The 13,548-nt window shown below is 44.7% G+C and overlaps 17 non-coding genes across 17 annotated transcripts; all 17 read left to right on the top strand.

The window, feature by feature from the left end:
• The first annotated feature begins 1,008 nt into the window (after positions 1–1,008).
• On the top strand, positions 1,009–1,124 carry LOC134109662 (U5 spliceosomal RNA). The gene has a single exon (XR_009943064.1). It is a non-coding gene; the product is annotated as a U5 spliceosomal RNA (small nuclear RNA).
• Positions 1,125–1,614: 490 nt separating this feature from the next.
• Positions 1,615–1,805, top strand: LOC119206976 (U2 spliceosomal RNA). The gene has a single exon (XR_005118262.2). It is a non-coding gene; the product is annotated as a U2 spliceosomal RNA (small nuclear RNA).
• A 259-nt stretch (positions 1,806–2,064) lies between these two features.
• LOC134109655 (U1 spliceosomal RNA) lies at positions 2,065–2,228 on the top strand. The gene has a single exon (XR_009943057.1). It is a non-coding gene; the product is annotated as a U1 spliceosomal RNA (small nuclear RNA).
• Positions 2,229–3,288: 1,060 nt separating this feature from the next.
• Positions 3,289–3,402, top strand: LOC134109738 (U5 spliceosomal RNA). The gene has a single exon (XR_009943140.1). It is a non-coding gene; the product is annotated as a U5 spliceosomal RNA (small nuclear RNA).
• A 580-nt stretch (positions 3,403–3,982) lies between these two features.
• LOC134109540 (U2 spliceosomal RNA) lies at positions 3,983–4,173 on the top strand. Its single transcript, XR_009942949.1, has one exon. It is a non-coding gene; the product is annotated as a U2 spliceosomal RNA (small nuclear RNA).
• A 259-nt stretch (positions 4,174–4,432) lies between these two features.
• LOC134109644 (U1 spliceosomal RNA) lies at positions 4,433–4,596 on the top strand. Its single transcript, XR_009943047.1, has one exon. It is a non-coding gene; the product is annotated as a U1 spliceosomal RNA (small nuclear RNA).
• A 1,048-nt stretch (positions 4,597–5,644) lies between these two features.
• Positions 5,645–5,760, top strand: LOC134109661 (U5 spliceosomal RNA). Its single transcript, XR_009943063.1, has one exon. It is a non-coding gene; the product is annotated as a U5 spliceosomal RNA (small nuclear RNA).
• A 535-nt stretch (positions 5,761–6,295) lies between these two features.
• Positions 6,296–6,486, top strand: LOC134109539 (U2 spliceosomal RNA). The gene has a single exon (XR_009942948.1). It is a non-coding gene; the product is annotated as a U2 spliceosomal RNA (small nuclear RNA).
• A 259-nt stretch (positions 6,487–6,745) lies between these two features.
• On the top strand, positions 6,746–6,909 carry LOC134109633 (U1 spliceosomal RNA). The gene has a single exon (XR_009943036.1). It is a non-coding gene; the product is annotated as a U1 spliceosomal RNA (small nuclear RNA).
• A 1,073-nt stretch (positions 6,910–7,982) lies between these two features.
• LOC134109660 (U5 spliceosomal RNA) lies at positions 7,983–8,098 on the top strand. The gene has a single exon (XR_009943062.1). It is a non-coding gene; the product is annotated as a U5 spliceosomal RNA (small nuclear RNA).
• Positions 8,099–8,588: 490 nt separating this feature from the next.
• LOC134109538 (U2 spliceosomal RNA) lies at positions 8,589–8,779 on the top strand. The gene has a single exon (XR_009942947.1). It is a non-coding gene; the product is annotated as a U2 spliceosomal RNA (small nuclear RNA).
• Positions 8,780–9,038: 259 nt separating this feature from the next.
• LOC134109622 (U1 spliceosomal RNA) lies at positions 9,039–9,202 on the top strand. The gene has a single exon (XR_009943025.1). It is a non-coding gene; the product is annotated as a U1 spliceosomal RNA (small nuclear RNA).
• A 1,060-nt stretch (positions 9,203–10,262) lies between these two features.
• On the top strand, positions 10,263–10,376 carry LOC134109737 (U5 spliceosomal RNA). Its single transcript, XR_009943139.1, has one exon. It is a non-coding gene; the product is annotated as a U5 spliceosomal RNA (small nuclear RNA).
• A 580-nt stretch (positions 10,377–10,956) lies between these two features.
• On the top strand, positions 10,957–11,147 carry LOC134109537 (U2 spliceosomal RNA). The gene has a single exon (XR_009942946.1). It is a non-coding gene; the product is annotated as a U2 spliceosomal RNA (small nuclear RNA).
• Positions 11,148–11,406: 259 nt separating this feature from the next.
• LOC134109615 (U1 spliceosomal RNA) lies at positions 11,407–11,570 on the top strand. Its single transcript, XR_009943023.1, has one exon. It is a non-coding gene; the product is annotated as a U1 spliceosomal RNA (small nuclear RNA).
• A 1,048-nt stretch (positions 11,571–12,618) lies between these two features.
• Positions 12,619–12,734, top strand: LOC134109659 (U5 spliceosomal RNA). The gene has a single exon (XR_009943061.1). It is a non-coding gene; the product is annotated as a U5 spliceosomal RNA (small nuclear RNA).
• A 535-nt stretch (positions 12,735–13,269) lies between these two features.
• LOC134109536 (U2 spliceosomal RNA) lies at positions 13,270–13,460 on the top strand. Its single transcript, XR_009942945.1, has one exon. It is a non-coding gene; the product is annotated as a U2 spliceosomal RNA (small nuclear RNA).
• The last annotated feature ends 88 nt before the right edge of the window (positions 13,461–13,548 follow it).

Below are 13,548 nucleotides of genomic sequence, written 5' to 3'. Positions count from 1 at the left end.
CCCAAGATTGAGCCTCTTTGCCAACAATGGACCAGTATACTCACCACTGGAGTGTTAAACCACTGAGTGATTGTCTGAATTAACAGTAAACCAACAACATTTCAGGAGGGCCTTACAATTTTTGATTGAAAAAAAATCAATGACTTTTGAGGTTTGTTTTTGGGTGATTCCATTTTCGGACAGAGGTGCCTGAAAGTGAAATCACTGTCTGAATTCAAAGTGAATTCAACAAGAGTTCATCAGGAGCTTGCACGTGTGTGCTCGTGTGCATGCTCTACCCATGGTGGCCCTGAGCTTGTGTGTGAAGTTTGCAGAGTGCGGCTGTCAGTCCAAGACAGGTCTCCAAGAATTTGTGAAACCGACCACTACAAACCGGGAAATGAGTTTGGATTTTGCCTGCAACTCTGTCTTGGTTGGTGCTGGGCTGCTGAAATTTGGACCAGCTCCTCCCGGGGCCCTCAGGGGGGCCACTGTAGATTTTGGGCCCAATAGGAGGTTCCCCTGGGGAAGCTCCCATTGACTCCCATTCAGTCCGAGTGTGTGTGTGTGTGCGTGCACGTGTGTACTTGCGTGCATGCTCTTCCCGTGGTGGCCCTGAGCCTGTGTGTGAAGTTTTCAGAGTGCAGGGCAGTGTTTTTGTGGTAGTTGGGGACTGCGTCCGCACTCTCCACTGATATTAGTGTCAAAGAAAAACCAGTGCTTTTCACTTGCACACATCTCTTTGAACTACTGTTGGTCCCCAAGATTGAGCTTCTTTGCCAACAATGGACCTGTTTACTCACCACTGGAGTGTTAAATCACTGAATGATTGTCTGAATTCACAGTAAACCAACAACATTTCAGGAGGGCCTTACAATTTTTGATTGAAAAGAAATCATAGATTTTTTGAGGAAAGGGGGCTGGGAAATGGGTTAGGCTTTGGACACCCGCAGCTCAACCACTCCCTACCGCAAGAGGGATTACTTGTTCCACAGGGATATAGGGCTGCCTTTCACCTGATTGTGCTACTGACTTTGGTTTCTCTTCAATACGCATAAGTCTTTCGCCTTTTACTAAAGACTTCCGTGGAGAGGAACAACAATGAGTTGACCTTATTTTTTGCCAGGCTCTGCTATTTGGCTAAGCCTCATGTACTTGTAAGAAAAAGAAATTAGTAGGATGGAAGAGCCTGTCATTTGAGTAAACTTATTCCTGGAGTCTCTGGTTGAGCTTTGGATCAAGTCTCAAATTACTGTCTGAATTTAGAGTGAAATCAAGATTTAGGCCGGAGCTTACACTTTTGATTGCAAAAAAACGAATGATTTTTGAGGGCTGTTTGGGGTTAGTTCCATTTTAAGACAGAGGTGCCTAAAAGTGAAATCACTCTCTGAATTAGAAGTGAATTCAACAAGAGTTAATCAAGAGCTTACACTTTTGATTGGAAGGAATCAACAAGAGTTCATCAAGAGCTTACACTTTTGATTGGAAGGAAATCAAAGATTTTTAAGAATACAGGCTGCGTGGGGAGTGGGATGTTAAGTAACAGGCGACTGCCACGCCCATTTGTATGAGCCGCACCCCGACATTTGAGAGATGCGCTAGTCCGTTGGGTCTGGAGGCAAACATTCATGTGTCATCGCTTCTCGGCCTTTTGGCTAAGATCAAGTGTAGTATCTGTTCTTATCAGTTTAATATCTGATATGTCCTCTATATGAGGACTACATATTAAGCCGATTTTTAGCTCTGGGAGATGAAAAAGGGGCTTGCTCTGCTCACTCCAAGCATTGACCCGGTATTGCAGCACTTCCGGGAACGGTGCAACCTTTATCTTGTAAAAATAATAACTGGTGACCCAATTCATTGGTGTAGTCTAGGTAGTTGGTTTGCCTCTGTGTACAAGTCTCAACTGGCTGAGACTTTTGGCAAGCAACTGATATGTTTACTCATCAATTGTGCCTTTATTTTGCATTTCACACTGATCACTGATTTTAAATTCACTGATCTGTGAGGACGGTGCCATCTGGGAACCGTCACCCCAAGTGCTCTGTTTGGGAATACCACTCCTGTCTCTGTCACTACCAACTTATACTTACCTGGCAGGGGAGATACCATGATCACAAAGGTGGTTCACCCAGGGCGAGGCTCAGCCATTGCACTCCGGCTGTGTTGACCACTGCGAATTCCTCAAATGTGGGAATCTCGACTGCATAATTTGTGGTAGTGGGGGACTGCGTCCGCGCTCTCCCCTGATATTAGTGTCAAAGAAAAACCAGTGCTTTCCACTTGGACACATCTCTTTCAACTACTGTTGGTCCCCAAGATTGAGCCTCTTTGCCAACAATGGACCAGTATACTCACCACTGGAGTGTTAAACCACTGAGTGATTGTCTGAATTAACAGTAAACCAACAACATTTCAGGAGGGCCTTACAATTTTTGATTGAAAAAAAATCAATGACTTTTGAGGTTTGTTTTTGGGTGATTCCATTTTCGGACAGAGGTGCCTGAAAGTGAAATCACTGTCTGAATTCAAAGTGAATTCAACAAGGGTTCATCAGGAGCTTGCACGTGTGTGCTCGTGTGCATGCTCTACCCATGGTGGCCCTTAGCTTGTGTGTGAAGTTTGCAGAGTGCGGCTGTCAGTCCAATAATTTGTGAAACCGACCACTACAAACCGGGAAATGAGTTTGGATTTTGCCTGCAACTCTGTCTTGGTTGGTGCTGGGCTTCTGAAATTTGGACCAGCTCCTCCTGGGGCCCTCAGGGGGGCCACTGTAGATTTTGGGCCCAATAGGAGGTTCCCCTGGGGAAGCTCCCATTGACTCCCATTCAGTCCGAGTGTGTGTGTGTGTGCGTGCACGTGTGTACTTGCGTGCATGCTCTTCCCGTGGTGGCCCTGAGCCTGTGTGTGAAGTTTTCAGAGTGCAGGGCAGTGTTTTTGTGGTAGTTGGGGACTGCGTCCGCACTCTCCACTGATATTAGTGTCAAAGAAAAACCAGTGCTTTTCACTTGCACACATCTCTTTGAACTACTGTTGGTCCCCAAGATTGAGCTTCTTTGCCAACAAGGGACCTGTTTACTCACCACTGGAGTGTTAAATCACTGAATGATTGTCTGAATTCACAGTAAACCAACAAACTTTCAGGAGGGCCTTACAATTTTTGATTGAAAAGAAATCATAGATTTTTTGAGGAAAGGGGGCTGGGAAATGGGTTAGGCTTTGGACACCCGCAGCTCAACCACTCCCTACCGCAAGAGGGATTACTTGTTCCACAGGGATATAGGGCTGCCTTTCACCTGATTGTGCTACTGACTTTGGTTTCTCTTCAATATGCATAAGTCTTTCGCCTTTTACTAAAGACTTCCGTGGAGAGGAACATCAATGAGTTGACCTTATTTTTCGCCAGGCTCTGCTATTTGGCTAAGCCTCATGTACTTGTAAGAAAAAGAAATTAGTAGGATGGAAGAGCCTGTCATTTGAGTAAACTTATTCCTGGAGTCTCTGGTTGAGCTTTGGATCAAGTCTCAAATTACTGTCTGAATTTAGAGTGAAATCAAGATTTAGGCAGGAGCTTACACTTTTTATTGCAAAAAAACGAATGATTTTTGAGGGCTGTTTGGGGTTAGTTCCATTTTTAGACAGAGGTGCCTAAAAGTGAAATCACTCTCTGAATTATAAGTGAATTCAACAAGAGTTAATCAAGAGCTTACACTTTTGATTGGAAGGAATCAACAAGAGTTCATCAAGAGCTTACACTTTTGATTGGAAGGAATCAACAAGAGTTCATCAAGAGCTTACACTTTTGATTGGAAGGAATCAACAAGAGTTCATCAAGAGCTTACACTTTTGATTGGAAGGAAATCAAAGATTTTTAAGAATACAGGCTGCGTGGGGAGTGGGATGTTAAGTAACAGGCGACTGCCACGCCCATTTGTATGAGCCGCACCCCGACATTTGAGAGATGCGCTAGTCCGTTGGGTCTGGAGGCAAACATTCATGTGTCATCGCTTCTCGGCCTTTTGGCTAAGATCAAGTGTAGTATCTGTTCTTATCAGTTTAATATCTGATATGTCCTCTATATGAGGACTACATATTAAGCCGATTTTTAGCTCTGGGAGATGAAAAAGGGGCTTGCTCTGCTCACTCCAAGCATTGACCCGGTATTGCAGCACTTCCGGGAACGGTGCAACCTTTATCTTGTGAAAAAAATAACTGGTGACCCAATTCATTGGTGTAGTCTAGGTAGTTGGTTTGCCTCTGTGTACAAGTCTCAACTGGCTGAGACTTTTGGCAAGCAACTGATATGTTTACTCATCAATTGTGCCTTTATTTTGCATTTCACACTGATCACTGATTTTAAATTCACTGATCTGTGAGGACGGTGCCATCTGGGAACCGTCACCCCAAGTGCTCTGTTTGGGAATACCACTCCTGTCTCTGTCACTACCAACTTATACTTACCTGGCAGGGGAGATACCATGATCACAAAGGTGGTTCACCCAGGGCGAGGCTCAGCCATTGCACTCCGGCTGTGTTGACCACTGCGAATTCCTCAAATGTGGGAATCTCGACTGCATAATTTGTGGTAGTGGGGGACTGCGTCCGCGCTCTCCCCTGATATTAGTGTCAAAGAAAAACCAGTGCTTTCCACTTGGACACCTCTCTTTCAACTACTGTTGGTCCCCAAGATTGAGCCTCTTTGCCAACAATGGACCAGTATACTCACCACTGGAGTGTTAAACCACTGAGTGATTGTCTGAATTAACAGTAAACCAACAACATTTCAGGAGGGCCTTACAATTTTTGATTGAAAAAAAATCAATGACTTTTGAGGTTTGTTTTTGGGTGATTCCATTTTCGGACAGAGGTGCCTGAAAGTGAAATCACTGTCTGAATTCAAAGTGAATTCAACAAGAGTTCATCAGGAGCTTGCACGTGTGTGCTCGTGTGCATGCTCTACCCATGGTGGCCCTGAGCTTGTGTGTGAAGTTTGCAGAGTGCGGCTGTCAGTCCAAGAATTTGTGAAACCGACCACTACAAACCGGGAAATGAGTTTGGATTTTGCCTGCAACTCTGTCTTGGTTGGTGCTGGGCTGCTGAAATTTGGACCAGCTCCTCCCGGGGCCCTCAGGGGGGCCACTGTAGATTTTGGGCCCAATAGGAGGTTCCCCTGGGGAAGCTCCCATTGACTCCCATTCAGTCCGAGTGTGTGTGTGTGCGTGCACGTGTGTACTTGCGTGCATGCTCTTCCCGTGGTGGCCCTGAGCCTGTGTGTGAAGTTTTCAGAGTGTTTTTGTGGTAGTTGGGGACTGCGTCCGCACTCTCCACTGATATTAGTGTCAAAGAAAAACCAGTGCTTTTCACTTGCACACATCTCTTTGAACTACTGTTGGTCCCCAAGATTGAGCTTCTTTGCCAACAATGGACCTGTTTACTCACCACTGGAGTGTTAAATCACTGAATGATTGTCTGAATTCACAGTAAACCAACAACATTTCAGGAGGGCCTTACAATTTTTGATTGAAAAGAAATCATAGATTTTTTGAGGAAAGGGGGCTGGGAAATGGGTTAGGCTTTGGACACCCGCAGCTCAACCACTCCCTACCGCAAGAGGGATTACTTGTTCCACAGGGATATAGGGCTGCCTTTCACCTGATTGTGCTACTGACTTTGGTTTCTCTTCAATACGCATAAGTCTTTCGCCTTTTACTAAAGACTTCCGTGGAGAGGAACAACAATGAGTTGACCTTATTTTTTGCCAGGCTCTGCTATTTGGCTAAGCCTCATGTACTTGTAAGAAAAATAAATTAGTAGGATGGAAGAGCCTGTCATTTGAGTAAACTTATTCCTGGAGTCTCTGGTTGAGCTTTGGATCAAGTCTCAAATTACTGTCTGAATTTAGAGTGAAATCAAGATTTAGGCAGGAGCTTACACTTTTGATTGCAAAAAAAACGAATGATTTTTGAGGGCTGTTTGGGGTTAGTTCCATTTTTAGACAGAGGTGCCTAAAAGTGAAATCACTCTCTGAATTATAAGTGAATTCAACAAGAGTTCATCAAGAGCTTACACTTTTGATTGGAAGGAATCAACAAGAGTTCATCAAGAGCTTACACTTTTGATTGGAAGGAATCAACAAGAGTTCATCAAGAGCTTACACTTTTGATTGGAAGGAAATCAAAGATTTTTAAGAATACAGGCTGCGTGGGGAGTGGGATGTTAAGTAACAGGCGACTGCCACGCCCATTTGTATGAGCCGCACCCCGACATTTGAGAGATGCGCTAATCCGTTGGGTCTGGAGGCAAACATTCATGTGTCATCGCTTCTCGGCCTTTTGGCTAAGATCAAGTGTAGTATCTGTTCTTATCAGTTTAATATCTGATATGTCCTCTATATGAGGACTACATATTAAGCCGATTTTTAGCTCTGGGAGATGAAAAAGGGGCTTGCTCTGCTCACTCCAAGCATTGACCCGGTATTGCAGCACTTCCGGGAACGGTGCAACCTTTATCTTGTGAAAAAAATAACTGGTGACCCAATTCATTGGTGTAGTCTAGGTAGTTGGTTTGCCTCTGTGTACAAGTCTCAACTGGCTGAGACTTTTGGCAAGCAACTGATATGTTTACTCATCAATTGTGCCTTTATTTTGCATTTCACACTGATCACTGATTTTAAATTCACTGATCTGTGAGGACGGTGCCATCTGGGAACCGTCACCCCAAGTGCTCTGTTTGGGAATACCACTCCTGTCTCTGTCACTACCAACTTATACTTACCTGGCAGGGGAGATACCATGATCACAAAGGTGGTTCACCCAGGGCGAGGCTCAGCCATTGCACTCCGGCTGTGTTGACCACTGCGAATTCCTCAAATGTGGGAATCTCGACTGCATAATTTGTGGTAGTGGGGGACTGCGTCCGCGCTCTCCCCTGATATTAGTGTCAAAGAAAAACCAGTGCTTTCCACTTGGACACATCTCTTTCAACTACTGTTGGTCCCCAAGATTGAGCCTCTTTGCCAACAATGGACCAGTATACTCACCACTGGAGTGTTAAACCACTGAGTGATTGTCTGAATTAACAGTAAACCAACAACATTTCAGGAGGGCCTTACAATTTTTGATTGAAAAAAAATCAATGACTTTTGAGGTTTGTTTTTGGGTGATTCCATTTTCGGACAGAGGTGCCTGAAAGTGAAATCACTGTCTGAATTCAAAGTGAATTCAACAAGAGTTCATCAGGAGCTTGCACGTGTGTGCTCGTGTGCATGCTCTACCCATGGTGGCCCTGAGCTTGTGTGTGAAGTTTGCAGAGTGCGGCTGTCAGTCCAAGACAGGTCTCCAAGAATTTGTGAAACCGACCACTACAAACCGGGAAATGAGTTTGGATTTTGCCTGCAACTCTGTCTTGGTTGGTGCTGGGCTGCTGAAATTTGGACCAGCTCCTCCCGGGGCCCTCAGGGGGGCCACTGTAGATTTTGGGCCCAATAGGAGGTTCCCCTGGGGAAGCTCCCATTGACTCCCATTCAGTCCGAGTGTGTGTGTGTGTGCGTGCACGTGTGTACTTGCGTGCATGCTCTTCCCGTGGTGGCCCTGAGCCTGTGTGTGAAGTTTTCAGAGTGCAGGGCAGTGTTTTTGTGGTAGTTGGGGACTGCGTCCGCACTCTCCACTGATATTAGTGTCAAAGAAAAACCAGTGCTTTTCACTTGCACACATCTCTTTGAACTACTGTTGGTCCCCAAGATTGAGCTTCTTTGCCAACAATGGACCTGTTTACTCACCACTGGAGTGTTAAATCACTGAATGATTGTCTGAATTCACAGTAAACCAACAACATTTCAGGAGGGCCTTACAATTTTTGATTGAAAAGAAATCATAGATTTTTTGAGGAAAGGGGGCTGGGAAATGGGTTAGGCTTTGGACACCCGCAGCTCAACCACTCCCTACCGCAAGAGGGATTACTTGTTCCACAGGGATATAGGGCTGCCTTTCACCTGATTGTGCTACTGACTTTGGTTTCTCTTCAATACGCATAAGTCTTTCGCCTTTTACTAAAGACTTCCGTGGAGAGGAACAACAATGAGTTGACCTTATTTTTTGCCAGGCTCTGCTATTTGGCTAAGCCTCATGTACTTGTAAGAAAAAGAAATTAGTAGGATGGAAGAGCCTGTCATTTGAGTAAACTTATTCCTGGAGTCTCTGGTTGAGCTTTGGATCAAGTCTCAAATTACTGTCTGAATTTAGAGTGAAATCAAGATTTAGGCCGGAGCTTACACTTTTGATTGCAAAAAAACGAATGATTTTTGAGGGCTGTTTGGGGTTAGTTCCATTTTAAGACAGAGGTGCCTAAAAGTGAAATCACTCTCTGAATTAGAAGTGAATTCAACAAGAGTTAATCAAGAGCTTACACTTTTGATTGGAAGGAATCAACAAGAGTTCATCAAGAGCTTACACTTTTGATTGGAAGGAAATCAAAGATTTTTAAGAATACAGGCTGCGTGGGGAGTGGGATGTTAAGTAACAGGCGACTGCCACGCCCATTTGTATGAGCCGCACCCCGACATTTGAGAGATGCGCTAGTCCGTTGGGTCTGGAGGCAAACATTCATGTGTCATCGCTTCTCGGCCTTTTGGCTAAGATCAAGTGTAGTATCTGTTCTTATCAGTTTAATATCTGATATGTCCTCTATATGAGGACTACATATTAAGCCGATTTTTAGCTCTGGGAGATGAAAAAGGGGCTTGCTCTGCTCACTCCAAGCATTGACCCGGTATTGCAGCACTTCCGGGAACGGTGCAACCTTTATCTTGTAAAAATAATAACTGGTGACCCAATTCATTGGTGTAGTCTAGGTAGTTGGTTTGCCTCTGTGTACAAGTCTCAACTGGCTGAGACTTTTGGCAAGCAACTGATATGTTTACTCATCAATTGTGCCTTTATTTTGCATTTCACACTGATCACTGATTTTAAATTCACTGATCTGTGAGGACGGTGCCATCTGGGAACCGTCACCCCAAGTGCTCTGTTTGGGAATACCACTCCTGTCTCTGTCACTACCAACTTATACTTACCTGGCAGGGGAGATACCATGATCACAAAGGTGGTTCACCCAGGGCGAGGCTCAGCCATTGCACTCCGGCTGTGTTGACCACTGCGAATTCCTCAAATGTGGGAATCTCGACTGCATAATTTGTGGTAGTGGGGGACTGCGTCCGCGCTCTCCCCTGATATTAGTGTCAAAGAAAAACCAGTGCTTTCCACTTGGACACATCTCTTTCAACTACTGTTGGTCCCCAAGATTGAGCCTCTTTGCCAACAATGGACCAGTATACTCACCACTGGAGTGTTAAACCACTGAGTGATTGTCTGAATTAACAGTAAACCAACAACATTTCAGGAGGGCCTTACAATTTTTGATTGAAAAAAAATCAATGACTTTTGAGGTTTGTTTTTGGGTGATTCCATTTTCGGACAGAGGTGCCTGAAAGTGAAATCACTGTCTGAATTCAAAGTGAATTCAACAAGGGTTCATCAGGAGCTTGCACGTGTGTGCTCGTGTGCATGCTCTACCCATGGTGGCCCTTAGCTTGTGTGTGAAGTTTGCAGAGTGCGGCTGTCAGTCCAATAATTTGTGAAACCGACCACTACAAACCGGGAAATGAGTTTGGATTTTGCCTGCAACTCTGTCTTGGTTGGTGCTGGGCTTCTGAAATTTGGACCAGCTCCTCCTGGGGCCCTCAGGGGGGCCACTGTAGATTTTGGGCCCAATAGGAGGTTCCCCTGGGGAAGCTCCCATTGACTCCCATTCAGTCCGAGTGTGTGTGTGTGTGCGTGCACGTGTGTACTTGCGTGCATGCTCTTCCCGTGGTGGCCCTGAGCCTGTGTGTGAAGTTTTCAGAGTGCAGGGCAGTGTTTTTGTGGTAGTTGGGGACTGCGTCCGCACTCTCCACTGATATTAGTGTCAAAGAAAAACCAGTGCTTTTCACTTGCACACATCTCTTTGAACTACTGTTGGTCCCCAAGATTGAGCTTCTTTGCCAACAAGGGACCTGTTTACTCACCACTGGAGTGTTAAATCACTGAATGATTGTCTGAATTCACAGTAAACCAACAAACTTTCAGGAGGGCCTTACAATTTTTGATTGAAAAGAAATCATAGATTTTTTGAGGAAAGGGGGCTGGGAAATGGGTTAGGCTTTGGACACCCGCAGCTCAACCACTCCCTACCGCAAGAGGGATTACTTGTTCCACAGGGATATAGGGCTGCCTTTCACCTGATTGTGCTACTGACTTTGGTTTCTCTTCAATATGCATAAGTCTTTCGCCTTTTACTAAAGACTTCCGTGGAGAGGAACATCAATGAGTTGACCTTATTTTTCGCCAGGCTCTGCTATTTGGCTAAGCCTCATGTACTTGTAAGAAAAAGAAATTAGTAGGATGGAAGAGCCTGTCATTTGAGTAAACTTATTCCTGGAGTCTCTGGTTGAGCTTTGGATCAAGTCTCAAATTACTGTCTGAATTTAGAGTGAAATCAAGATTTAGGCAGGAGCTTACACTTTTTATTGCAAAAAAACGAATGATTTTTGAGGGCTGTTTGGGGTTAGTTCCATTTTTAGACAGAGGTGCCTAAAAGTGAAATCACTCTCTGAATTATAAGTGAATTCAACAAGAGTTAATCAAGAGCTTACACTTTTGATTGGAAGGAATCAACAAGAGTTCATCAAGAGCTTACACTTTTGATTGGAAGGAATCAACAAGAGTTCATCAAGAGCTTACACTTTTGATTGGAAGGAATCAACAAGAGTTCATCAAGAGCTTACACTTTTGATTGGAAGGAAATCAAAGATTTTTAAGAATACAGGCTGCGTGGGGAGTGGGATGTTAAGTAACAGGCGACTGCCACGCCCATTTGTATGAGCCGCACCCCGACATTTGAGAGATGCGCTAGTCCGTTGGGTCTGGAGGCAAACATTCATGTGTCATCGCTTCTCGGCCTTTTGGCTAAGATCAAGTGTAGTATCTGTTCTTATCAGTTTAATATCTGATATGTCCTCTATATGAGGACTACATATTAAGCCGATTTTTAGCTCTGGGAGATGAAAAAGGGGCTTGCTCTGCTCACTCCAAGCATTGACCCGGTATTGCAGCACTTCCGGGAACGGTGCAACCTTTATCTTGTGAAAAAAATAACTGGTGACCCAATTCATTGGTGTAGTCTAGGTAGTTGGTTTGCCTCTGTGTACAAGTCTCAACTGGCTGAGACTTTTGGCAAGCAACTGATATGTTTACTCATCAATTGTGCCTTTATTTTGCATTTCACACTGATCACTGATTTTAAATTCACTGATCTGTGAGGACGGTGCCATCTGGGAACCGTCACCCCAAGTGCTCTGTTTGGGAATACCACTCCTGTCTCTGTCACTACCAACTTATACTTACCTGGCAGGGGAGATACCATGATCACAAAGGTGGTTCACCCAGGGCGAGGCTCAGCCATTGCACTCCGGCTGTGTTGACCACTGCGAATTCCTCAAATGTGGGAATCTCGACTGCATAATTTGTGGTAGTGGGGGACTGCGTCCGCGCTCTCCCCTGATATTAGTGTCAAAGAAAAACCAGTGCTTTCCACTTGGACACCTCTCTTTCAACTACTGTTGGTCCCCAAGATTGAGCCTCTTTGCCAACAATGGACCAGTATACTCACCACTGGAGTGTTAAACCACTGAGTGATTGTCTGAATTAACAGTAAACCAACAACATTTCAGGAGGGCCTTACAATTTTTGATTGAAAAAAAATCAATGACTTTTGAGGTTTGTTTTTGGGTGATTCCATTTTCGGACAGAGGTGCCTGAAAGTGAAATCACTGTCTGAATTCAAAGTGAATTCAACAAGAGTTCATCAGGAGCTTGCACGTGTGTGCTCGTGTGCATGCTCTACCCATGGTGGCCCTGAGCTTGTGTGTGAAGTTTGCAGAGTGCGGCTGTCAGTCCAAGAATTTGTGAAACCGACCACTACAAACCGGGAAATGAGTTTGGATTTTGCCTGCAACTCTGTCTTGGTTGGTGCTGGGCTGCTGAAATTTGGACCAGCTCCTCCCGGGGCCCTCAGGGGGGCCACTGTAGATTTTGGGCCCAATAGGAGGTTCCCCTGGGGAAGCTCCCATTGACTCCCATTCAGTCCGAGTGTGTGTGTGTGCGTGCACGTGTGTACTTGCGTGCATGCTCTTCCCGTGGTGGCCCTGAGCCTGTGTGTGAAGTTTTCAGAGTGTTTTTGTGGTAGTTGGGGACTGCGTCCGCACTCTCCACTGATATTAGTGTCAAAGAAAAACCAGTGCTTTTCACTTGCACACATCTCTTTGAACTACTGTTGGTCCCCAAGATTGAGCTTCTTTGCCAACAATGGACCTGTTTACTCACCACTGGAGTGTTAAATCACTGAATGATTGTCTGAATTCACAGTAAACCAACAACATTTCAGGAGGGCCTTACAATTTTTGATTGAAAAGAAATCATAGATTTTTTGAGGAAAGGGGGCTGGGAAATGGGTTAGGCTTTGGACACCCGCAGCTCAACCACTCCCTACCGCAAGAGGGATTACTTGTTCCACAGGGATATAGGGCTGCCTTTCACCTGATTGTGCTACTGACTTTGGTTTCTCTTCAATACGCATAAGTCTTTCGCCTTTTACTAAAGACTTCCGTGGAGAGGAACAACAATGAGTTGACCTTATTTTTTGCCAGGCTCTGCTATTTGGCTAAGCCTCATGTACTTGTAAGAAAAATAAATTAGTAGGATGGAAGAGCCTGTCATTTGAGTAAACTTATTCCTGGAGTCTCTGGTTGAGCTTTGGATCAAGTCTCAAATTACTGTCTGAATTTAGAGTGAAATCAAGATTTAGGCAGGAGCTTACACTTTTGATTGCAAAAAAAACGAATGATTTTTGAGGGCTGTTTGGGGTTAGTTCCATTTTTAGACAGAGGTGCCTAAAAGTGAAATCACTCTCTGAATTATAAGTGAATTCAACAAGAGTTCATCAAGAGCTTACACTTTTGATTGGAAGGAATCAACAAGAGTTCATCAAGAGCTTACACTTTTGATTGGAAGGAATCAACAAGAGTTCATCAAGAGCTTACACTTTTGATTGGAAGGAAATCAAAGATTTTTAAGAATACAGGCTGCGTGGGGAGTGGGATGTTAAGTAACAGGCGACTGCCACGCCCATTTGTATGAGCCGCACCCCGACATTTGAGAGATGCGCTAATCCGTTGGGTCTGGAGGCAAACATTCATGTGTCATCGCTTCTCGGCCTTTTGGCTAAGATCAAGTGTAGTATCTGTTCTTATCAGTTTAATATCTGATATGTCCTCTATATGAGGACTACATATTAAGCCGATTTTTAGCTCTGGGAGATGAAAAAGGGGCTTGCTCTGCTCACTCCAAGCATTGACCCGGTATTGCAGCACTTCCGGGAACGGTGCAACCTTTATCTTGTGAAAAAAATAACTGGTGACCCAATTCATTGGTGTAGTCTAGGTAGTTGGTTTGCCTCTGTGTACAAGTCTCAACTGGCTGA

Source organism: Pungitius pungitius, unplaced genomic scaffold, assembly GCF_949316345.1.
Source record: "Pungitius pungitius unplaced genomic scaffold, fPunPun2.1 scaffold_38, whole genome shotgun sequence".
Lineage (NCBI taxonomy): Eukaryota > Metazoa > Chordata > Actinopteri > Perciformes > Gasterosteidae > Pungitius > Pungitius pungitius.
Note: the sequence above shows the minus strand (reverse complement) of the source record. Positions and strands in the feature narration are given on the sequence as shown.